Source organism: Silene latifolia, chromosome Y (genome assembly GCF_048544455.1).
Source record: "Silene latifolia isolate original U9 population chromosome Y, ASM4854445v1, whole genome shotgun sequence".
In the NCBI taxonomy this organism is placed as follows: domain Eukaryota; kingdom Viridiplantae; phylum Streptophyta; class Magnoliopsida; order Caryophyllales; family Caryophyllaceae; genus Silene; species Silene latifolia.
Window position 1 is genome coordinate 304,802,118 of NC_133538.1, and position 25,369 is coordinate 304,827,486.

Below are 25,369 nucleotides of genomic sequence, written 5' to 3' on the forward strand. Positions count from 1 at the left end.
GCGTGTAATCAGACAAAAATGGATTTAATGTAGCATGGTGATGGATTGACTGATTTTTGAATGGGAGTATATTTTCTTTGAACACAACATCTCTACAAGTGAAAATAGTATGTGTGTTCATATCATAAAGTTTGTATCCCTTTTGGCCAAAAGGATAGCTAATAAAAACACATTTTCTTGCTTTAACACTAAACTTATCTTTATGTGTATTTGGCATAGTAGCATAAACCCTGAGCTCAGTATAAGAAGGAGGCTTCCCAAATAACATCTCATAAGGAGTCTTCCACTTGAGAACAGGTGTAGGCATCTTATTAATGAGGAAGGCTGCAGTGAGCAAACAATCTCTCCAAAACTTCAGAGGTAGTCCTGCATGTAACCTTGGCCCTGACAGTCTCAATAAGGTGTCTATGCTTTCTCTCCACACGGCCATTTTACTGTGGTCTGCCTGTCATAGACTTCTGATGCAATATACCCCTTTCATTGAACATGCCCTTGCAAGGGCCTTGGACAAACTCTGTCCCATTGTCAGTTCTAACTATTCTGACCTTGGCATTAAATTGGGTCTTTACATGATTAAGAAAATCCTTGATGACATGAGGTACCTGGTCCTTGGTCTGAATTAAGAAAGTCCATGTGGTTCTAGTATAGTCATCCACAATGGTTAAGAAATATTTTGCACCAGATAAGGATCTAACTCTATATGGCCCCCAAACATCAAGATGAATTAAACTAAAACAACTTTTGGAATTAGAAAAACTGATTGGAAAAGGTAATTTGTGATGCTTAGACAAAATGAATATTTCACAATCAAATTTGGAATTATAAGATAGATGAACATTGGGTAAGTGCCTGAGTTTGTCAAAAGAAGTATGACCTAGTATTTGATGTAAAAGATGGACATCACTATTCTAATGACTCTTATTTACAACATTATTTCCTAAAACATTAGTAACAGGTTGCCTATGCAACTTATTATGAGCAAGAGTATAACAACTGCTAATACTACTGGACTGGCCAGGATGCAGTTGCCTCTTCAACAGATAGAGATTGCCATGTCTCGTAGCTTTAGCCACAGTCAGCTTACTTAAATGGTCCGGAAACCAACACTCATGAGAGAAGAAAATGAGTTTCAGGTTTGAATGTTGTAACAGTCTGCTAACAGATAACAGATTTTGGGTGAACTCGGGTATTATAAGCACATTATGCAGAGTAACGCAAGATGAAAAATGTACTGTAGCAGTCTTATAAACTGTTTTAGTACTACCATCAGGCAAACCTACCAAAATAGGGTGTTTAAAAGTTCTGATGTTGTGGACTTGATCAATTCAAGAGGTCATATGGTCAGAAGCACCAAAATCTACAATCCAAGTGTCTGAATGCAATTTATCAGAAGTGGTAAAAAACTGCAGGATTACAAGTTATACCTGCAAAACTGGTGGAAGGCATGGTGAAACCAGCATTAGATTGAGCCTTGGCACCAAATAAAGCCTTGATTACTCTCTGCACAACTTGGTCAACTAATGCAGAATCCATATCTGGAGGATCTTCAGAAGGACATTGATTGCCATGTGCCTGATCAGTATCGGTAGAATAGTACCCTTGACCTTCATCATCTAAAGGTTACAGATCTTCATAATCATCTGTAATGCCTCCGACGGCATCTGTATGTATTATTAGCTACAGGCCTCTTGTAGACATTGTTACTGTAGGAAATATCGGTATACTTCCAATAACATTATAAGGATTCTAACGAAATTATTATTATGAATACGAGTCATAAAAGAAATTACATAAACAAAATAGAAGAGGATTAATAATCAACCTTTGGTCCTTGCAAATTCGGCCTAAGAACAATATCAAAGTTGATATTCGCCTAATCGTTGCACCCAAGATGATATGAGAAATGCCCTTTTGATTTTGCTAGAATCGATCCCCAAAAATTTACTAATTAATTTTAGGGTTTTGTTGTGTTTTTCTTGATGAGAGAAAAGCTAGGTCAAAAATAAAATTAGGTTAAGGAAAAATGATCTTCCACTCTCTTATTATAACCGAAATAAGAGAAGTAAAGGGGAGATATTTTTTTCTCCTAATTTTCGGCCAAATCAACCGAAATAATGAGGAGAATAATCTCCTTAATTTCGGTTTTTTTCAACTACCAAAATGAGGAGAAAATCTTCTTATTTTGGTAATCCTCAAAATGTATAAAAAGTGTATAATTTAAAAATTGTCATTTGATTTATTCCGTATTAATAAGTCTACACACAACAGCTTGCAGTCGATTTATTAATGCCGGTCTGCAATAATTTATTATGACAATATCGTATAATATATACTTTAACTATAAATATCGCATATTTATAATTTGCTAATTAAATATAACTGGTTACATTTAATTACGAATTAACATCTTAATTCGTTTAAGCTAACATTATATACATTTATTAAATATAACATATTATATTTAATTTACGAATTAAAAGTTAATTCGTCTCAGCTAATATTATTTAATTAGATTAAATAATTGTCTCATCAACACATTGACTAACTGTTTAGTCAAATACATGGACTAACCTTTTAGTCAGGCATCAATGTGATTATATTTTCATACAATCACATCTCTCAAACACATCCTTTAGGTGTGAATTTTAGGGACCAGTTGATCACCGCCATCAGTATGATAATAACGTCAAACTTTCTAGCAAGCCAACCGTTATTAAGTAATCGTTAACCATATGATAAAATACGAAGTATACCCTTGTGAACCTATAAGAGATTTATAAATGTTATCACACTAATTGTGGAGGACACAAGCTCCAACAAACTCCAACTTGTCCTCACAAGTGTATGTGCGATAACCGATTCTCATATCCTAAAATTTCTCCCACTCAATGTGATAGGCTATCGCACACCTATGCAAAGATAATATTTATACCCTAGACAACAAATGAATGTAGTACTTAGGGGTCGAACCCAAAGGAGACGGGAGTTATTAATTAATTGTTATGGATTGAATTTTACCTTGGTAGATTATCAATTGATTGATTGGGTTGAAGTGATGTAATGACAAAACAATAATAAAGAAAATGTCTAGGGAGGTCGGGTCACGCATGCTAATTATGTAAATGCTCAAGCCAAGTTAGGAAGTTGATTTTACGATAAATGTTTAGGCTTAAAGACACCCACCTTACGGCATTAGTGTCAACCTTAGACCGGGTCCTAGAGAAACTCTCGTCCATGACTAGGTCGTCCTACTACACATGCTTAGTCTAATTCAATTCCGTGCCTCTCGACTTTAGAACGAATGAACAAACTTAATCGATGAATAAGGCCTTTAAACATAGATTAAACATTATAGTGCAAACATGTGATAACAACAATTATACAATATTAACTTATCCTTATTTTGACATTTACATATTACTTAATCATGCATGACTTCCTTTATTCCCTAGACAAATGGAACTACTCTAACATGGTGGAAATTTAAATTAAACTAATGATAAATGAAATGGCAAAAATAATGAAAATATGAATAAGAAATTACCTTGCAATTGGAAATGCAAATGGAAATGGAAGAACAATAATTCTAATATAAATAACTTGTAAAAATGAATTGTTTTATAACTTGAAATGCAAATAACATAGATAAAATCTAAACTAAACTAAACTAAGAGCTAATCTAAACTAACTACTAAATTTAGAGAGAATTATGAGAAATTGTGTATGTGAATGGTGTGTAGAAAAGATGGTGTGAGATAAGCACCCTTTTATATAGGAAATAAGGGAGTAAACTTTGTAGAGGAAATACAAGGGGTCAACCCCAAATATTCTCTCTTAATTACTTGAGTAATTTCCTAGAGAATCCCATGTTGGCCATCAACACCTTCTTAATTGCACAATTAGCATTCAAAGAGCATCTTAAGATGAGCATCCAAGGCATTCTCCCATCTTCTTCTACTTGGGCTTTAACACTTGATTTTATATTTGGGCTCATTTCATGACTTGTGTTGTGCATTTCTCAAATTAATCCACCACATTTGCTCATGCAAGTCCATGCACTTCCAACACTTAGTCCAATCTTGCTCTCATACTTAGCCTTGCTTATAGTGTTGGCACATTTTATAGTACTTTAGCTCATTTAGCTCATTTTCCTACAAAACACACTTGAACACACAATTGCACTAGAAACACAATATTAGCTTAAAAACACTTTGATAAGTGCTAAATGATATGTAAAATCAAACTAATATAAGGGGTTAAAATGTATAAAATATGCACTTATCAAACTCCCCCAAGCTAAGTCCTTGCTTGTCCTCAAGCAAGATCATTCCGACATTGCAAATCCCAAGTAGCTAACAAGCAATTGATTCAAATCCCGAAACAACATGGGCATAAGGATAAGCAAAATCATGGATGAGATTTACATGGCGGCGTAGCATGGATGACTTCAAGTAAAATTTTCGGCTCTTGCATGATTTTTTGACTTTCGGACTCTCACGATCCACTCATAACTCAATTTTGTGTAAAGGACATTTTTGTGAATAATCACTCAAGCTATCCACGACTCATGAGAATGTGCCCGCAATCTAATATGGTAAACAATCAAATCATAAGCCAAAACAATCAAATGCAAGCAAATAATGAAGCCAAAGGGTAAGAAGAAGGCTTTATTGTGATATAGGACATAAGGGGGACAAATGATTATGGATATGTGGAGCTAATGTAAAGCTAGCAACAAAACCATGTGAAAATGCTCATTCCAACCCAAAATAACCCAATTAGAAGACAAATGACTTCTTACATTACAAACCTTATGAATTTCTCCAAAATATATAATTAACCATTGAGAAATCTTAACTTCTTCTTCTTCTACCACTTATTATTAACATCAACTTCATCAAACAAATTTTTTCTTTTCTTTTTTTTTTCTTTTCATTTTTTTTCTCATCCCTTTTTTTTCATTTTTTCTTTCTTTTTCTTTTTCTTTTTTTTCTGATCCTTTCTTTCATAGCACAACCGGAAAACAATGACATCCGGTAAACAAAATCACAAGGACATAAATTTTAAAGAACATCCCAATTTTGAGCATCCCATCACCAAAAGACATAGCTACTAGCTTTAACAAGGGTAGGATATTTATATGTAGCTAGGGAATAAAAACATGTGAAAGGGGCTAGAAAATTGGCAAACTTATCAATGTGAATTTGGCTTCAAAAATGCATAGCAAAATGAAAGTAATGCTTAAAAGAGATGAAAAGAAGACCATATTTGTGCGTTTTGATGTAACACACACCATAAGGAGACCTACCACTCACCTAAGTGAGACCAAATAAAGATGAAATGGCCTTTAAGGAAGTTCTACCTTACCAATTTTGTAGTTTGCCGAAAGTCACGATCAAGCCTACTTGGTTTAATTTCCATCATCCACCTACTATGTCAAGACATCCCCATGCATGCTAAATCCTGTTAAACATAGTGAATCAAAAACTATCAAGCTAAACATGAGATAAACAAGGGGCATAATTAGGACAAGCAAAGAATTAGAAGCAAAAATTCACACAAATTTTTCAAAAATTCTCACTAAATCTATACTAACTAAATGCAAACTAACTAATGTGCAAATGCAATCTCCCCCCAAGCTAAACATAACATTGTCCTCAATATGCCAACAATTAAATTACCCAAAGAAACCATAAAAATAGATCAAAGCACATAAACAAGAAGAACAAGAGGTCATATTTAATGGGTTGCGAAAAATAAACTAAAGTGCAAAGGAAAGAAAATTTACTAGACTAACGAGCCTCCCCCAAGCTAGCATAAACATTGGGGGATTCCTCCACTTAGCAACGCATCGAAAAATGGGTCAAAATTCCGGTGGGTACTTTGTCCGTGATGCTAATAGAGGTTTTCGGAGGTGATTTTATTGAGAAATGAAGAAAAATAGAGAGAAGGAGTACCGACCTTTGCTTTTGAAGCATATGGAAAAGATAAGCATATCCCGTATTTTATTTAAACGCGCAATAAGGAAGAAAGTCACGACCCCGATCGGGGTTGACCGTTGACTTTTTTTTTTGTTTTTTTTTCTTTAAATTTTTTTTTTTTGAAGTAACGGAAATGTTACGACCCCGAACGGGGTTACAACATGGGGTAGTATGCTATTCTTCAAAAGGCCTCTTCTCCTTTTCCAACACCTACAAATCACAACTCAAAATAGCTAATAGTCTAATATTTATTCCTAATGAAATTGCGTAAAAATTGAAATAAAACAAAAACAAACTAGTTATTTTCTAATGAATCCTCCATCATCCTCTAAAAAGCACGTCAATGCCTTTAGAAGTCTATCATATATCCGCGCATGAGCAACATGAAAACATATGTACGCAATTGATGAGATTAAAACATGAAAGAGTAAGGGTAAAAATTTATAAATCTAATCGATGGGCGCAAGAGAGACTTCAAATATTACCACCGTATCACTCCACTCGTCAGCAAGAGATGGAGCATCATGCTTAAGACCATAAAATAAATCGTTAGAACACAAATTATAATCATATATGGTCTCAAATGGGTGGCATAAAGAATAAAAGAGGAGAGGGTCATCAAAAATAGGGGGTTCATCCCACTTAATTTCCATGTCAAAATTGCTTAGCCCTCTAACTTTCTCGAATGGATCAACAACATCCTCTACAACTGGATTGTCAAGCGGGTCAAAAGACTCGGGAAAAAACTCATTAGAATCACAAGGAATCTCGATAAATTCATTTGTAGAAGGTGACTCATCTATTATGGGGTTAATGTCATCAACATAAGTCTCTACATTTTCTATTTGGATGACACTAGAGGGGATTTTAAAAGATAAAATCAGACCATCATCATCATCATCCAATAGGTCAAAATCGTTAGTAGCAAAAGACTCACAATGGGGAGGTAGAAAAGCAAAATGAGAGAAGATAGGCTCACGTCGTCTTGGTTTCTCTTGAGAATTTTTTCCTAAATGAGCCTATAACACTTTAAGCTCTCCTTCGATGCGCCAATAATGGAATTGGCGTGCTAATTCCCGACATTCGAAAGCCATGAAATTTAAGAAATTCCAAAGCTCCGGCCCAATCATGTAGTAGAGACTCCCATTACTCAATTTTAGAGCCAATCCACGGGTCTCAGAATCCATGCCACCAAGCACAAAATGACCCAAGTAATCCCCATCAAGGTAATGTCCAAAGGAGATGAGACTATCGCAAAAGTAGTAGAATCGGTCAAGATAGTCAGGAAAAGGCTCATCTTGGAGTTGTGGGATGAATTCGTAACTCATTATGTAAGGCTAATAGCTTTATCACCTACAAAAATAGGCACTAAAACTACAAAGAAAATAGTGAGATAAATCCCAAGGAACAAGTGTTCCTCGAGACAAAATAAAAAAGATAAAATTCAACAACTAATTAGCAAACAAAACCGTCTCCCCGGCAACGGCGCCAAAATTTGATAGGCTATCGCACACCTATGCAAAGATAATATTTATACCCTAGACAACAAATGAATGTAGTACTTAGGGGTCGAACCCAAAGGAGACGGGATTTATTAATTAATTGTTATGGATTGAATTTTACCTTGGTAGATTATCAATTGATTGATTGGGTTGAAGTGATGTAATGACAAAACAATAATAAAGAAAATGTCTAGGGAGGTCGGGTCACGCATGCTAATTATATAAATGCTCATGCCAAGTTAGGAAGTTGATTTTACGATAGATGTTTAGGCTTAAAGACACCCACCTTACGGCGTTAGTGTCAACCATAGACCGGGTCCTAGAGAAACTCTCGTCCATGACTAGGTCGTCCTACTACACATGCTTAGTCTAATTCAATTCCGTGTCTCTCGACTTTAGAACGAATGAACAAACTTAATCGATGAATAAGGCCTTTAAACATAGATTAAACATTATGGTGCAAACATGTGATAGAAACAATTATACAATATTAACTTATCGTTATTTTGACATTTACATATTACTTAATCATGCATGGCTTCCTTTATTCCCTAGACAAATGCAACTACTCTAACATGGTGGAAATGTAAATTAAAATAATGATAAATGAAATGGCAAACATAATGAAAATATGAATAAGAAATTACCTTGCTATTGGAAATGGAAATGGAAGAACAATAATTCTAATATAAATAACTTGTAAATATGAATTGTTTTATAACTTCAAATGTAAATAACATAGATAAAATATAAACTAAACTAAACTAAGAGCTAATCTAAACTAACTACTAAATTTAGAGAGAATTATGAGAAATTGTGTATGTGAATGGTGTGTAGAAGAGATGGTGTGAGATTAGCACCTTTTTATATAGAAAATAAGGGAGTAAACTTTGTAGAGGAAATACAAGGGGTCAACCCCAAATATTCTCTCTTAATTACTTGAGTAATTTCCTAGAGAATCCCATTTTGGCCATCAACACCTTCTTAATTGCACAATTAGCATCCAAAGAGCATCTTAAGATGAGCATCCAAGGCATTCTCCCATCTTCTTCTACTTGGGCTTTAACACTTGATTTTATACTTGGACTCATTTCTTGACTTGTGTTGTGCATTTCTCAAATTAATCCACCACATTTGCTCATGCAAGTTCATGCACTTCCAACACTTAGTCCAATATTGCTCTCATACTTAGTCTTGCTTATAGTGTTGGCACATTTTATAGTACTTTAGCTCATTTAGCTCATTTTCCTACAAAACACACTTGAACACACAATTTCACTAGAAACACAATATTAGCTTAAAAACACTTTGATAAGTGCTAAATGATATGTAAAATCAAACTAATATAAGGGGTTAAAATGTATAAAATATGCATTTATCACAATGTAAAACAATTTGCAAAATCCGTATTCACAAAGGTCGTATTTTACAATTGATCAATATCAAGAGTGGTTTCCCCAACTAGAGAGTAACTTAACTGATAAACGAATCATCATTCGAGGATGGCCATGCATTTCAGTTACAACTCCTCGAGTGGCCCTGAGAAATAACTAAACCTGATAAAGGTTGGATATTTTCTTCAACTCGAATCCTGCAGATATAAGCACAGTATGAAATGATCTAGAAAAAATCTACTTAGTCTCCTGTTACGGCAGACCATGAGAAAGAAACCAAAGTCACCCAAACACTGCCTTAATCTCAATAGACAGTCGATATTCAAAAGAATCGACTCTAGGAACACAATGGACGTCCAATCCATGACCTGGCACCGAATGTTTTTAAACATTTAGGATGTGTCACAAAAATTGTCCTACGAGGTATCGTTATAACCTGTATTTGTGATCGATCAGCCAACTGATTGACTTATGGCTCATTGAACCCACCATCAATCGACTGCACAATATAATAGCCAGAGTTATCAGCTCATATGGGCGATTACGAACCAAAACAAATATAATGTAATTCAGTTCACTTTGTGGCGTTCAATGTTGTCAGTACAATCCACATTAAAAACAAAATATGAAATAAACGATGAAGTTATAAATAGTATATGAAAAAGATAATGTATCAAATCCATAATCAACTACTACAACTCAAGAACACGTTTAATTCCCATGGAAATAACGTGCCCTTCATGCTTATCATAATTCAACGGATTAGTGAGAGGATCCGCGATGTTGTCATCTGAAACTATCTTGTCAATCACTATCTCTTCTTGCGCTACGTAATCACGGATCAGGTGAGCTTTCCGATGTACATGTCTAGACTTGTTGCTAGACTTTGGCTCCTTAGCCTGGAAGATGGCACCTCTATTGTCACAATAGATAGTGATCGGGTCATTCGAACTAGGAACTATCGTATGTCCTTGTAAGAATTGACGCATCCATATAGCTTCCTTTGCTGCTTCCGAAGCGGTATAGTACTCGGATTCAGTGGTGGAATCTTCTATAACACTCTGTTTGGAACTCTTCCAGTTGACCGCAACACCATTAAGAGTAAAGACGAACCCGGACTGAGATTTTGAATCATCTCGATCCGTTTGGAAGCTAGCATCTGCGTAACCGATTGCGCATAACTTAGTATCTCCTCCATAAGTCAATACCCTATCCTTAGTCCTCCGTAGGTACTTAAGGATGTTTTTAACAGCTATCCAGTGTGTTTCACCTGGATTCTTTTGGTACTGACTCATCATACTCAATAGATATGCCACGTCTGGACGTGTGCATATCATGGCATACATGATTGATCCTATTGCAGATGCATAAGGAACACGACTCATGCGCTCAATCCCTTCGGGCGTCGTGGGTGAATGAGACTTGCTCAACTGCATCCTAGACGTCATTGGAAGGTTCCCCTTCTTGGAGTTGGTCATGCTGAACCTTTCAAGAATCTTATCCAAATAAGTCTCCTGACTCAATGATAACGTCCGTCGTGATCTATATCGGTAGATACGGATTCCCAATATGCGTTGTGCCTCACCCAGATCTTTTATCTGGAAATGGTTCTTCAACCATCCTTTAACCGAAGATAAGAGAGGAATGTCATTCCCAATCAAGAGTATGTCATCGACATACAATATCAAGAAAACAATCTTGCTCCCACTCGACTTGATATATAAGCATGGTTCCTCGACCGATCGAGTAAAACCATACTCTTTTATCACCTGGTCGAAACAATGATTCCAACTCCGAGAAGCTTGCTTAAGTCCATAAATGGAATGCTTAAGCTTGCACAGTTTCTTAGGATTTTCACGATCTATGAAACCTTCGGGTTGCACCATGTACAACTCCTCCTCCAAATAACCGTTTAAGAAGGCGGTTTTCACATCCATTTGCCAACTTTCATAGTCATGAAAAGCGGCAATCGCTAAGATAATCCGAATGGAACGCAGCATAACTACGGGTGCAAAAATTTCATCATAATGCAATCCGTGCACTTGAGTGAAACCTTTTGCCACTAGTCGTGCCTTATAGGTATCTGGTTGCGCGTCTATAGAATGCTTTATTTTGTAATGCCATTTGCACTGTAGAGGTTTTACCTTATTAGGTAAATCAACAAGATCACATACGTCATTCTCATACATGGAGTCTATCTCGGATTACATGGCTTCAAGCCATAGCTTTGAGTCGGAACAGGTCATGGCACCTTTATAGGTAGCGGGTTCATTACTCTCTAGGAGTAAAATGTCATTCTCCTCGACCATACCAATGTATCTGTCCGAAGGATTAGAGACTCTACCCGACCTCCTAGGTTCCTGAGAAATATTTACCGTATCATCAGTTGGAGGAACAACTTCCTCCATCTGTTCCTCGGTTGTTGGTTCTGGAATCTCCGACAGCTCGAAGGTTCTATTACTTGTCTTTTTCTCGAGAAATTCTTTCTCTAAGAACGTCGCACTAGCCGCAACAAAAACTCGATGTTCGGTAGGCGAATAGAAGTAATGACCAAACATTCCTTTTGGATAACCAATAAAGTATTTGCACGCCCTCTGCCTCTGCCAGGGCCAGGTTGTGATCTTCCCCTGCCTGAACCTCTGGCCAGATAACATTGATAAGCAACATGTCCAAAAGTGTCACATAATGGACATGTTTGTAACTGATAGCAGCTTGTAACCTCAGGACCTTTCTTTTTTGCAGTGAGTGCATTGTTTCATAACCCTAGCATCATCATCAGCATCCAATTTAGGCCTTTTAGATGCAGATTCAGTGAGTGAACCAGACTGTTTTTTACTAGCATAAGCAGTGTCCTCTCCCAAAGACTCAACTGACTCGCTAATCTCCTGTTTCTCAACATTCTGCAATAAGCCTATCACTTTATTGACAGGAGGCATTGGATCCATTATTAGGATATTACTCATAACATGCTCAAAAACAGGATTTAACCCCATGAGCAGTTGAATGAGCTTAGACTGCAACTCCCTATCAAGTAAACACCTAAGGAAAAGGCAAGAACAAGCCTTCATTGCACCTGAGGTGCAATCAGGAATGGGATCAATAGAGTCAATCTCCTCCCATGTCCTCTTAAGACGACTATAGTACTTTAGAACAAAAGTATTTTCTTGTGAAATTGATCCTAGATCTTTCTTCAATTGATATAGCTCAAGACTGTTGATCTGACCATAGCGTTCATTCAATTCCAACCAAAGCTGCTTAGAAGAATTAGCAAAGCGCATATTATCACGCAAAGGCTTGTCCAGAGAGTATAAGAGCCAGTTTTTGACAAGAAGATCACAACGTTTCAACTGATGAATCTTCTTGTCAGTAATGTCAGGCATACTACAAGTTCCAGTAATGAATCCGTCCTTATTTTTTGCCATTAAAGCTAACATAACCTCACGTTTCCAACTCATAAAGTCATTACTAGCAAAAAGAATATCAGTAAGACTACGAGTAGGTTGATCAGACTGAGATATGTAAAGCGGATCATCATAGAAGGCATAAGAAGGATTCACAACAGAAGTGGAAGAAGCATCATGAGAATCATCAATCGTCATGATTATCGATCAATTGATGATGTTTTGGTAAATGAAGAAAGAATAATTCTGATTTCAATAGAAATATGCAGAAACAGGCAAGAAATGCAACAATTGTGGAAAAGAAGTAACGAATTTCTGAAATTCAACAGAATTATGCAGAAATTGAAGAAAAAATCTGAAATTCAACAGAATTACGCAGATTCAATTGAGGAAATGTAAACAATTGAATGATTCGAAATGAATCGAAGTAGCGGAAGCAATTAAGGTGTGATAGACCAGAATCTGTGCGTCTAATGCCATGTGAAGATTACCTAATCGCCATTAATGGTGAAGAAAGCTTTAGGTAAACACAAGAAACCTCAAAGCTAAATAAAACGAGTTTGTTATTATTTGTTAATGGTTTGTTACAACTCTATAATTACAGTTGACTATGCTATATATATACAGTGTATGTACAACAGATTAAAGCTGTCTGATTAATGCCAGGTCATCAATCTGTGCCAATATATGTTTTTTCTAACTAACTTCTAGCTTGAGAATGCTGATCATCTCTACACCTTTCTAATAGGAGGTCTCCTATAAGATCGTTACATAGAATTAGTTTGTAAAGCATTCAAACAAAACCAGCTACCCAATTATTAGGTACCATATTTATATTAGTTCTCTTATGGTGCTAGGTTAGTTATTTCCATTCCCTTTGATGTTATTCACGTTAGTTGCAATAAACCCAGCTACCCAACTATTAGGTACAATTTACATTGTACAATCTACAATATATTGTTGAACTTTAGCTCTCAGGAAATTAGGATTGAATGTTGGCAGTGCTTTCATTGCCATTAAGTGAGCCAAATTATGTTGTCCTATTTATGGTTCATACATAAATAGAATACATCCCTATGAAGTAATAATTTAGTGAAAGGTAAAAAAAAATTGAGACGAAGGGAAGGAGTAGTATTGTACATGAAAGAAGTTGTCAATTACTCGTCGGACGCAGGTTGGTTGCTAACTTGTGTCGTGGGTTTCTTTTGGAGGAAGACTGCTATACCTTGGTACTCATGAACCAAGGTACTCCTAAACTCATCACCTGACCTCATGGTAAATACAATCACCTGAACTCATGGTACTCGTGTACTGCTTAGAGCTGCCTCCACAAACACTGATGTTCAATCAGTAAGCAGATGCTCCACTAAGCTCTAATACTTGACTAGATGTGTAAAAATAGTGTTGGGATTAGTTCACAATGACAGCTGCATTGGATTCGGCACATTATGTAATAATTCTAGTTCCCAACCTACCATGCATCTAAATAGTGTAAACTTGAGGTCTCAGAACGTGGAAAAAATATACTGATAAAAAAGAGTTAGTTATGGACGTGAACCAATTCGGTATTAGGTTACTGTAGGAGTGGGATATGAGGATAGCGGTTTGAGAAACTGTACAAATTTTGGAATTAAATTACCTAAAGCCTTTTACAATTATAAACATTTATACACAAGCCCCTAAAACATGGCCGAACTGATAAAAGCTTCGTCTGACATAAGAGAGGTAAAGTGTAAGAAACCGAAATGCCAAAATCTGACAGAGGGCGGCAGAATCCAGTGCATGAGTAGAAAGGGAAGTGAGTATAACCTTGATACCTACACCTAAGGCAAACAAATGATTTCGACGGAGGGAGGGAGTACCAAAGAAAAGTGATATACACTACCTTCACACTTGCAATAACATCAGTTTCTCGTATCTTGATTCTTGCTGACCCGTTCGCCTATCATAGATTCAGGGGAAAACAATATAGTCATCTTGTACTCCCAAAGTTATATAGTTAACGCAGATAAAAAATCCATTTGTCTTAAGTCATTCGTTTACCTCAATAGTTCTTTATAAGAAGTAATTTAATTAAAGGTAAGCAAATGATTAGGACAGAAATAGTACCTGACTTCACCCTAAAAACTCGAGTCCTACACCGCAAAAGCACTCATTTTTCTACAAGTAGAGCCAATTTATATGTGGAATGCCATGATATCCCACCCAAACATCATCTTCTCGCAAGATTTAATCGATCTTCAGATCACAAACACCCAAAAAAAATGAAACCGAACTCAGAAAAAGTTTACTAGCAATTGAGAGAACGATTGATAGAAAAACAAAATTACTCCTAGCTGATTTAAAACTTATCATAAGTATGTATATAAAGATAGAACGATTGATAGAAATCAAATAAGTTAAATTAAATTGAATTAAAAGCATGGAATACCTACCATAGAAAAAGATTTGATGAATTCCATAGACAGTAAACTTGTGTTGTCCCTGAAGGCTCAAGGATGAGATTGAGAAAAAAAGGTGAGGCGGAGATTGTTTTGTTTTGTGTTGGTTTTTTCTTATTTTGATATTTCGATTTTCAAATGTTTTCAATTAATTAATGACTAGATTTCAAGCCCGGGTGTTGCCCGGGTAATATCGTGCCTGGACTCTAGATTATATTCTTAAAAAGTCTCGCAAAGATGGAATTTAGTTGTTAAAACTTGGTGAAATTTCAAGAAGATCCAGGTTCAAATCTCCTCAAAAGCAATCTTGTGGAGTATTTATCGCTTGAGTCCATGTCTTCTAAACTTTGAACCTGTTACCCTTGGGTGGTGACTAACCTGGTATACGTGGTTTGAAGGCTATTACGTACACACCGAATGTAGCGACTGTGGGTGCCCTTATCAACCAAAAAAAAGTATATCATATCTGTAACACTATGTGATTAACGATCTAAAGTGTAATAGTCTTTACAAAATTATAATGAATTCGGTTTCAATATACCCTTAATTTGTTTAAAAGTTTTTAAAAAAAAAATCAAATACAGAGTAGAATTTAGTATGTGTTGTGTAAGACTGTTTAGGAAATATGTTACTTATATGTTTGGGCATAGTAACATATTCGTAGTATTCTCAGCTTACCCGGTCTTTGACCTGTATGACCCGATTCGTATTTAGACCCGAAACTCAACCCACCCGACCCGTTTGATAGAAAAAAAAGCGATGCTAAAAATGGTTAAAAAAGGGTAAAATATAGATCAAATTTAGTAACTTTAATAATTTCAGAGTATTTTTTTTATAAACATCGTCCATTCATTCCGCATTCTGAGCTTAACTCGGTCCTTGACCTAGCTGTATTATCTGACCCGTATTCAGACCGGAAACACGACTCGTGACCCGTTTGCTAAACCGATTCTTTATTTTTTGAATTAGGACTTGAATGTAGATAGCAAAATACACTCTTGCACAATAACATAATGCGTACATTTTTTATTACTTGTATTAATTTATTTTTTTTTTTTTTTTTTTTGGTGAAATGTGAGAATAATATATTAATAATTATAATGAGTTACATAAGTGTTGCTAAAAATGATTATACAAAGGATTTAAACCATAAGCCGGAATCTCTTTAGCCAATCTCTATCTTCGAGAGTAAGGAGTGTTCTATCTCGGGTTCGAACTCTTGATTTCATTTCTTCCATGATTAACCCTGCCACTACTTCTGGACGGATCAGCACTTTCTCAGTTCTACTCTTGTTTCTTTGTTGCCATATCTGGTACATCACACTCATCATCATAGCATTTTGAATTCCTCTTTGAAGCGCAGTCCCTGTTCTATGCACACACCAGTCCATGGTGTTCCTGGAAGGGAAGTCCCACGCAGTAATCTTGTTCAATTCCCATATTATTCTTCTACTGTACGGGCATGCGCAGAACAGATGCTCCATAGTTTCAGAGAGTAGGCCGCAAAGAGAGCACTTGTCTTCAATATCCATCCCAAACCCGACCAGCTTGGCAGATGTACTCAGGGCTTCATGAGCCACGAGCCAACCATGGAATTGGTGTTTAGGGAGGGTCCATGCGTTCCAGATTGCCTTGTTCCATTGAGCTTTAGGCCTATTCCCTCTAAGCCAGGTATAACACCCAGCAGGGGAGAATCCTCCTGTTTGTGCAGTCCAGTATCCATTGGAATAGCCAGCTCTCATTTCGTCTTTAACCTTGCAGATTCTTCTCCACACCCAACTCGAGTTGGAGCTTGGCTTGTATTCCATCCATTCCTGGCCTTTTAGATAGTTGTTCTGAGCCCAAGTGACCCAGATGGAGTCTTTTTTCGTGGCTATCCAGTTAACTAGCCGTCCAACCATGGCTTTATTCCAATGTTCCTGGTCCTTTATTCCCAAGCCTCCTTCATCTTTTGGTCTGCAGATTTTGTCCCACCCCACCAGTGGAGGTTTCCTATAGTCAGCTGAGTTATCCCATAGGAAGTTCCTACATACTGCCTCAATGCTTTTAGTGATTCCCTTGGGTATGACAAATAGAGATGCCCAGTAGGAGTGTAAACAATTGAGGACACTCTTAACAATGACTAATCTACCAGCATATGAAAATTTCCTTGCCCCATATCCATGGATCCTAGCACAAATTTTGTCCACTAGACACTCACAATCTTGCTTTTTGAGTCTAGTGGTCTGAATTGGCATACCAAGGTAGTTGAAAGGGATCTTCCCTTCACTATACCCTGAAACCTGCAAAATCTCTGACTGTAACTGCTCTGGGACATTCCTGAAGAAAGCTGCAGATTTTGTGGCGCTAGTTTGTAGTCCTGTAGCATTAGAGAAAGTAGCAAATGACTGTAGTAAGAGCATCATGGAACGGGCATCCCCTTTACTGAACAGCAAGACATCATCTGCAAACATGAGACTAGTCAGTTTTTGTTTCTTGCACATAGGATGGAATTTGAAACCTTGTTTTGATGAAGCATAGTGTAGGGTCCTAGTTAGATACTCCATGCACAGGGTGAAGATCAGTGGTGAGAGGGGATCCCCCTGTCTAAGGCCCCTCTTCCCCTGAAAATAGCCAAACATATCCCCATTTAAGGAGATAGAGAAGGATGTTGTTGTAATACATTGCATTATCAGGGTTATAAAATCAGGAGGGAAGTGGAGTTCGTCCAAAAGGTTCTCAATGAAGCACCATTCCACAGTATCATAGGCCTTGTGGAGGTCAATTTTGAACATACATCTAGCAGATGCATGAGGTCTTTCATATAACCTGATCAGGTCCTGGCAAATAAGGATATTCTCTTGTATACTTCTCTGTTTGATAAATGCTCCCTGGTTCTGTCCAACAATCTGAGGTAATACTTCTGCAAGCCTGGAACAAAGGAGTTTAGAGATGATTTTGTACACTACATTGCAGCAAGCAATTGGACGAAATTGGTGCACACTCTTAGGTCTGTCACCCTTAGGGATGAGAGTGATATTCGTAGAGTTAAACTGTTTGAGAAGTTGCCTATTCTGGAAGAAGTCTTGGACTGCTCTGATAACATCCCTTCCTATCTCCCCCCATGAGTCCTTGAAGAATTTGCTAGTGTAGCCATCAGGGCCTGGGGATTTGTTGTCAGGAATGCTAAAGAGGGCCTCCTTAATTTCCTCCCCAGTAACTTGTTTTCTCAGCTGAATCCAATTGTCATCATTGCACACAGGTCCTTGGTCAATGATTTTCTTATGAATTCTTTTGGTTTCTTTCTTTGATCCTAGTAGGTTTATGTAGTAGTCTAAGAAAGCTTTCTGAATTTGCTCCTGATTATCACATATTTTGCCGTTCATGTCCTCCACCATTGCCACTTTATTCTTATTCCTCCTTTTTTTCAGTATGCCATGGAAGAAAGAGCTGTTAGTATCTCCCTCTTTTATCCACTGCTGTTTAGATTTTTGGGATAGGAAGCTTTCCCTTGCCTTAGAGAGTTCCTGCAACTTTATAGAATCATCATACTCTTTCTTGATATTATGCATATTGGAGGGATCTCTATTTATAGACTCCTGCAGACCCTCAACTTGTTTTTGTAGAATTGCAGCTGCATTCTCAATATCACTGAAGCCTTCCTTATTCAAATCTTTTAGGGCAGCTTTCATGTTCTTCAAGTTTTTTGCTAGTTTGAACATTGGGGTTCCATAGCAGCCTGAATCCCAGTGTTCTCTTACCAAGGGAAGGAACTTCTCTGATCCTCCCCACATGTTAAAGTACTTGAAGCTCCTTTTGCCCTGACTCTGGTTAGTGCTCTTTAGAAGACAGGGAGTATGATCTAATAACCCCTCAGGCATGAAATGAGCATAAATATCAGTGAAATTGTCACACCAGTCTTGGTTAACCAGGAATCTATCTAACCTACTATAAATTCGATCTTCAGGTTTTTGTTTATTGTTCCAGGTATACAGTGCCCCAGTTGCAGCAATGTCCAACAATCCACAGTCAGCAACACATCTCCTAAAGGGTTCCATTTCCCCCGTTGGAGTGTTTCCCCCCACTCTCTCTGAGGCATTTAAAACACAGTTAAAGTCACCTGCAATTGCCCAGGGACCAGTAACTGAATTTGAATGCTTTCTCAAGTTGTTCCACAGAGGTTCTCTATCAAGGGTTCCATTGAAAGCATAGATCATAGTAAGCCAGAAGCTTCTCCTATCAGCCAAGGAGTCTACTTTCAAGTGGATAAACTGAGCATTATATTCTAGTACTTGAACCCTAAAGCAGCTTGGTTTCCAAATTATCCAAATTCGTCCTCCAGCATGAAAACCAGAATTGGTAGTGATGCACCAGTCATTAAAATTACAAGATGCCTTGTGAAAAGCCTTACTCTTTATTTTTGTTTCCAATAACCCAAATAAACCTATATTATTAGCATGTAAAAAGTGATTGATTTCTTTTTGTTTCCCTACTCTATTCATCCCTCTTATGTTCCAAAATCCTATTCTATCCATAAGATACTATAGATTTTGAAGCATTACCATGTTCAACTTGTTTATGAGGAGAGGCAGCTACCTCCTTGTAGGAATAAGCACCAAAGTTTTCATTGCTGTATCCTTCCAGTGCCTTCTCATTACTTCTGAAATTAACTAGCTTTGATATTTTTTATTTGTTACTTGTATTAATTTATTTGTTATAAGTTTTGATATTTTTTAACATTTGTGGTTATTTCGGCCTTAAAATTATTTTATACCCTTAATAATATATATTGAATAACTCTTAGATAAAATTAGAGCTAATAGTCTCATATACTCTCCTTTTGTTTATATTTTTAATATAGTCACCAACCATTTTTTTTAACACATAATTACTATTAGCAAAACTTAATTATTTTTTTGAAATAAGCAAAACTTAATTATTGGTAAGGGTTGTATATCATGTATATAATCACGTGATCAAAGTAGAAAGAAAACTAATAAATAAAAATGAACTCCTCCTATTATCACAACGTCAACTTAAGATAAAATCAATATATATACGTTTCTCGTACAAATAATGAAAAGAATTAGCATCAAACATTAATTATAACACCGTATGATAAGTAAAACTCTTGCTTTACTCATAGTTAATTAATTAATTAATTGATTGATTTCAATATTTTATCATTTATTTTAGTAGTATAGAATACGTAAACTCTCTGATAAAATTTTCAAAAAATTCTAATAAATTAAAGATAATTGATTTTTAATAAATCGATACTACTACTACTACTACGACACATACAATAGCTATTATTATTGAGTCAAGATCCTCTCCATTTCCTAAAAAGAAATGGATAGGTCATTTCTTATCAACGGATCGGATTGCATGCTGCTAATATCGAACGGTTCAACATTTATGTAAGGAAATAAAGGTTTAATAGGGTGTAGAGGGAAAAATATTATTAAATAGACTATGAGAGGAAATGGAGAGAAAGAGATGGAGAGAATCCTAATTGATTATTATTACACTATTGATTATTATTATGAATTAGGTCTAGTACTACCCCTTAGCTTGAACCTTTGTATTTTGTTTACCTACTAATTTTTACACAAGACTGTTTTGTTTACCTGCTAATTTTTACACAAGACTATGTAAGACTCACCCATATGCTTAAAAATTAAAGGGGCCATATATTTTAATGATTCATTTTAAAATTAAAACAATGATAAATTTTGATCCTTTTTTATTTACAATAATGACCTTTCGAGTTGCGTTGTGTCCTCTTTAAAATCACAAATGAATAAGACGATCTCACACCGTAAGATGGTCCTTTTCTAGAAAAAGTTAATTCGTTTATTGCTATTATTGACCCATTTTCTCATTTGAAATAATCTCTCTTTGAAATATTTTACTTTCGGTTGTTTTTTTGTCTTTCATTTAGTAACTTATTAAGTAGTTTAGTTGCTCACATAAAATTATTCACAAAATTATAAGTGTCTTAAATTGTTAAATATAAATAGATTGCTGGATTTTTATTCTTTTTTTAAAATCATTTGATTTTTCACTTCATGTAAATGAAGGACATTAAGAAAATCTGAGACCTTGGTTGCTGAAACTACAACATCCAAAAAAACCAAAGCAGAAGATTAAAAATTAGAGTTGCAATGAATTCTCGAGTATTTGTTGCTAATCCGTTCTCGCTTGTTGATGATGTGTCCACATCTATCTATGGTACGGAGTATGAATGAACTACACATATTTGAAAAAGAAATCCATCATGTATGGACGCATGGTCTAGGAAGAGTATAATTGATAGTTGAACACCGTATGAAGTAAATGGACGTAAAATAATACAGTACCCCATACGTTAATCTAACAATATTCCAAACCCCTGAAATTGTGTCAAAAATAAAGATTATGTAAAAAAAAAGTATTCCTTGTGTGGTATTCAAAAACATGGAAACTATAACACAATATTGTGATAATAGAATTGTGATAACAGATAACACTGTAACACACATTTAATTGTAATAAAACTTACTGCATAATGTCATTCGATAAATCTTTCGGCGTTTACGGTTATCTTTCCTCTTAGCATATAACCCGACTTTGTACTGCATAGCAAAGAAATATTTTTATTAAAAGACACGATAAAAAATATATAAATATCAAATTTATAATATATACTACACAGTACACATTAGGAAAACATATAATTAATTATATCTCAAAAAAACAGGACATGGGAAGGGGGGAAAATATCAAGTATTAGGGAAAGGAAAATATACGTGGAAATTTTCATATTGGCTTTAGGATACTTTTATAGGATGAACGTAACATCCTATTGTTACTAAACATTATCAACATTCAAAACCTTGTAACTTTCTATCTTTTTTATCCAGATGATTAATATATTTAAACTTACAGTTACTTAATGTATATCTTTTTAATTATACACATATTTTATTGAACAAAAATTATAGCAAATAAAATCGCTTCAACAATTCCTCTTTTAAGTATATATATTGATTGATGGTGTGCCAAAATTTTCATTTCGGAATTGCGCTCAAAAGAGATGCTCTTGGGCCCACCAATAGCAATGTATTGATGCTAATTAAAGCAGCTATTGGTTGAGAGGGTAGTAAAGCCTAATTATAAGACCGACACTATGAGAAAGCGTCGACAGAGAAGTGTCAATAAATCAAGGGATTTGTAATAGTTCTCACGAACAGTTACTCGGAACACGTCCGTGTTACCGGGCCCAAGAGCGACTCGGATCCCTTGCCGAACATCGTGCCTCAACCACACGAGTCCCTCTGTACTCATGTCATTAATGTGCATATTCCTCTTGGAGTGGGAAGCTCCAAATGGTGACTCAACCGTCTTACGTCTCCTCAACAACCAAGTATCACTACCAACAATCTCCGATACAATACAACAACAACCACACATGGAATATGAAATACAACACCAAATATGTGACTAACCATGAAACTCAATCCCAACATGATATGAACAACAATTCCTAAAATACCAACACGATGTGCAATACGACTCACAAAATGCAATGACGATGAAAGACGCACAAATATGTACACCGAATATTGAAACCGAGTAGGAAAAACCTACCTTTTAGCATACTCCATAAGCAATCCAATACAAGCAAGATCCGTCTCATAAGACCATCTCATAAAACCGTCTCATCCTACGATACCACATAATAAATATCACAATACATCCTAAACTATTATACAACACAAATCCTGTTACTATTACCCCTTAATTACTCGCCATACTAACAATAATTACTAATTAACACTACCCATGAAAACCCGCAAATCTAGGGTTACTACTAATAATTAAACAGAAGGTGAAAGACTAATAAACACTTACAAGTGTACAGAAATGAGAAAAGGTGAAGCGTTGACAGCAAATCTTCAAGCTAAGGTAAGATTCCTAGGGATAAGGTTGTTGGGGTGATTTGAGAGGATTTGAAGGTAGAGAGGGAGTTTGCAGATGTTTAGGGTTGTGAAATGGAAGGGAAAATCAAAAAAAAAAAAAAAAAAAAAAAAAAAAAGGTGTTTGTATACTAAGGCCCATCATCACGAAGCACACACGCTTAAAACTAGGTCTGAGACAAAACACTCGATCGAGTGCTCAGTTCACTCGATCGAGTGTGGGTCCACTCGGTCGAGTGACGCACTATAGGATTAGTTACAAAGTCCATTTGATATACTCGGTCGAGTCAATCCTCACTCGATTGAGTAAGGTTCCATTTTGTCGAGTACTCAGCTGTTCTCGGCCGAGTGTACGACTGGAAACACAAGGTGTTATAGTCTTCCCCCCTTAAAAACGAACTTCATCCCCGACGTTCACCTCACTCTCTCTGCTTTCCAACTACTCCCTGAAGTCTCACCACCGATTCTCATGTACATTATCGAGGTTCCTACCGCTGTTCTTTACCCTATCATAAGTTCCATCAGGATTATTACTGTCATCATCACTATCACTAGACCACACATGTTTATCTACCTTATACATTCTCTTATAATTATCATGCTCATCTCAAAGTTCTTTGTTCAACTCTTATTACTTTCTCACACATCGTACTTTCTCTTTCCTTAATTTTGGAATTATTACATTTACTCGCCCTAAAAGAGAACTTCATACTTCTTGACCTATCTGGATCGGTTGAAGGAAGACAAGGAGGATTAGAAGCAAGGTCCATAGCAGGTAAATAGAATTGGGATACTGGTAAACATAGGGGAGCAGTAAGCTAATCTGGATTGGCGTAAGCCCTATCTGGAATGGATGAAGGAAGACAAGTTACCAGCTGACAGGAGGGAGATAAGGAGTTTCAAAATGAAAGCATCCAGGTTTATACTAGTTGACCATGTACTTTTCAGGAAGTCGCTAGAAGGACCTTTCCTAAGGTGCCTGGACAAAGCAGAAGCAAAGGCCATTTTGCATGTCATCCATAGTGGTAAATGTAAAAACCATGCAGAGGGTAGCAGTCTGTCAAACAAAGCTCTCAGTTAAGGCTATTTTTGGCCCACCATTCATGCGGATGCCGTGGAGTGTGTAAAAAAATATGACGCCTGCCAGAGATCAACACTAATGATCCACCAGCCAGCAGAACCCCTTCACCCAATTATCTCACCATGGCTGTTCATGACATGAGGAATGGATATCGTGTGTCCATTACCAAGGGCCCCATGGAACATGATATATATGCTAGCAATGACAGGTTATTTTTCGAAATGGATTGAACTGAGGCGTTTACTCAGGTAAAAGATAAGCACGTAATTTCTTTTATCAAACGTAACATACTTTGCAGGTTCGGAATTCCTTCAGAAATCATATATGACAACGGGTCACAGCTAGTATTAGACAATGTTGAGGGATTCTCTGCTAGGTGGAACATTTCACTAAAGAAATAAGCACCCAGGAACCCTTAGTCCAATGGGCAAGTTAAATCTAGCAACAAAATTATAGCTTAAAACCTAAGAATGAGGCTAGAGGAATTAGGAGGAAAATGGGCATATGAGCTACCCCTAGTTCTATGGTCAGACATGACCACTCCAAAAATGGCAACAAGCCGAACACCCTTCAGCCCGGTGTTTGGGACAGAGGCAGTATTACCATCACAAGTTCTGATCCCCACCCACTGGCATGGATATATGACGGGGGAAAAGAACCAGGTAGGGATGGTAGGAGCCTGGACGCCATAGATGAACTAAGAGTGAGTGCTCACATACGCTTAGCCTCCTACAAGCAGTATGTAGCCAAGACCTATAACTAGAACGTCAAAATCAAGACCCTGGAGGTGGGGGAACCTAGTCCTTATAAAGATATTTCCAAATACCAAAAATCAGAAAGCTCGTAAATTCACCCACAAATGGGAAGGACCATACCAGGTAGAGAGTGTTGTTGGTCGTGGGGTGTAAAAACTCATGACCATACAAAGTCAACTCATACACAAACCATAGAACATTCTCCGCCTGAAGAAGTACTATGTTTGACCAAGTGTAGGGATCTAAGTGTATAAAGGATGTTTCAATAGTAAAAAAACCAGGAAAAAAAAAACAAAAAAAACAAAAGAGTAGAGATGTGTGCGTATACCATTGGTGTTTCTTTTAAATATTTTGAATATTTCGTAGTGAGTCATTTTATAAACTTTATTTTGCTTTGATTTGAAACACTTTTACTTTGTTTAGTAAACTACCCAAGTTGTGTATTCTCTGGCTTCTTGGATCCGGTTATTACTTTGGAACCCCATGAGATAGCACCAGGAAATTCTTCACCATTTGGATAGAAATTTTATTTTATTTTCGGTTTTTTGAAGGAAGACGCTTAGCTCTACCCCTGATTACTCGTTAGGCATAGTAAAATAGAAGTTAAAGAGAATTATCTTCTAAACGCGGGATGATGAGGTCACGGCATCCAGCTAGCCTAACCGAACTCCTACGGGACACCCTCAAGAGGCCGACAGACATGAAGAGGAGCTGGCAAATCAACCCGGAGCTCACCAGTTCCCCTGATAGAACCCCCAAAGAAGCTTGTGAACACCGAGTACTCGATACGTTGGGCCCCTTAGCATGCATGCACACAACAAGAGCGCGGGGATTGCTCTGGCAATAAGCGTCCTGCAACGCTCCTCCATGTCCT

General features: G+C 36.6%; 1 long non-coding RNA gene across 2 annotated transcripts; it reads right to left on the reverse strand.

Moving 5' to 3' along the window:
- Positions 1-5,040: 5,040 nt before the first annotated feature.
- LOC141629300 (uncharacterized) lies at positions 5,041-14,840 on the reverse strand. 2 transcript variants are annotated; one of them, XR_012537262.1, is made up of 4 exons: positions 14,714-14,840; positions 14,388-14,516; positions 14,164-14,220; positions 5,041-5,463 (listed from the first exon to the last, which is right to left on the reverse strand). It is a non-coding gene; the product is annotated as an uncharacterized LOC141629300 (long non-coding RNA). The 2 variants fall into 2 exon arrangements; XR_012537261.1 differs by lacking the exon at positions 5,041-5,463 and having other exon boundaries at positions 13,170-14,220.
- Between the last annotated feature and the right edge of the window lie 10,529 nt (positions 14,841-25,369).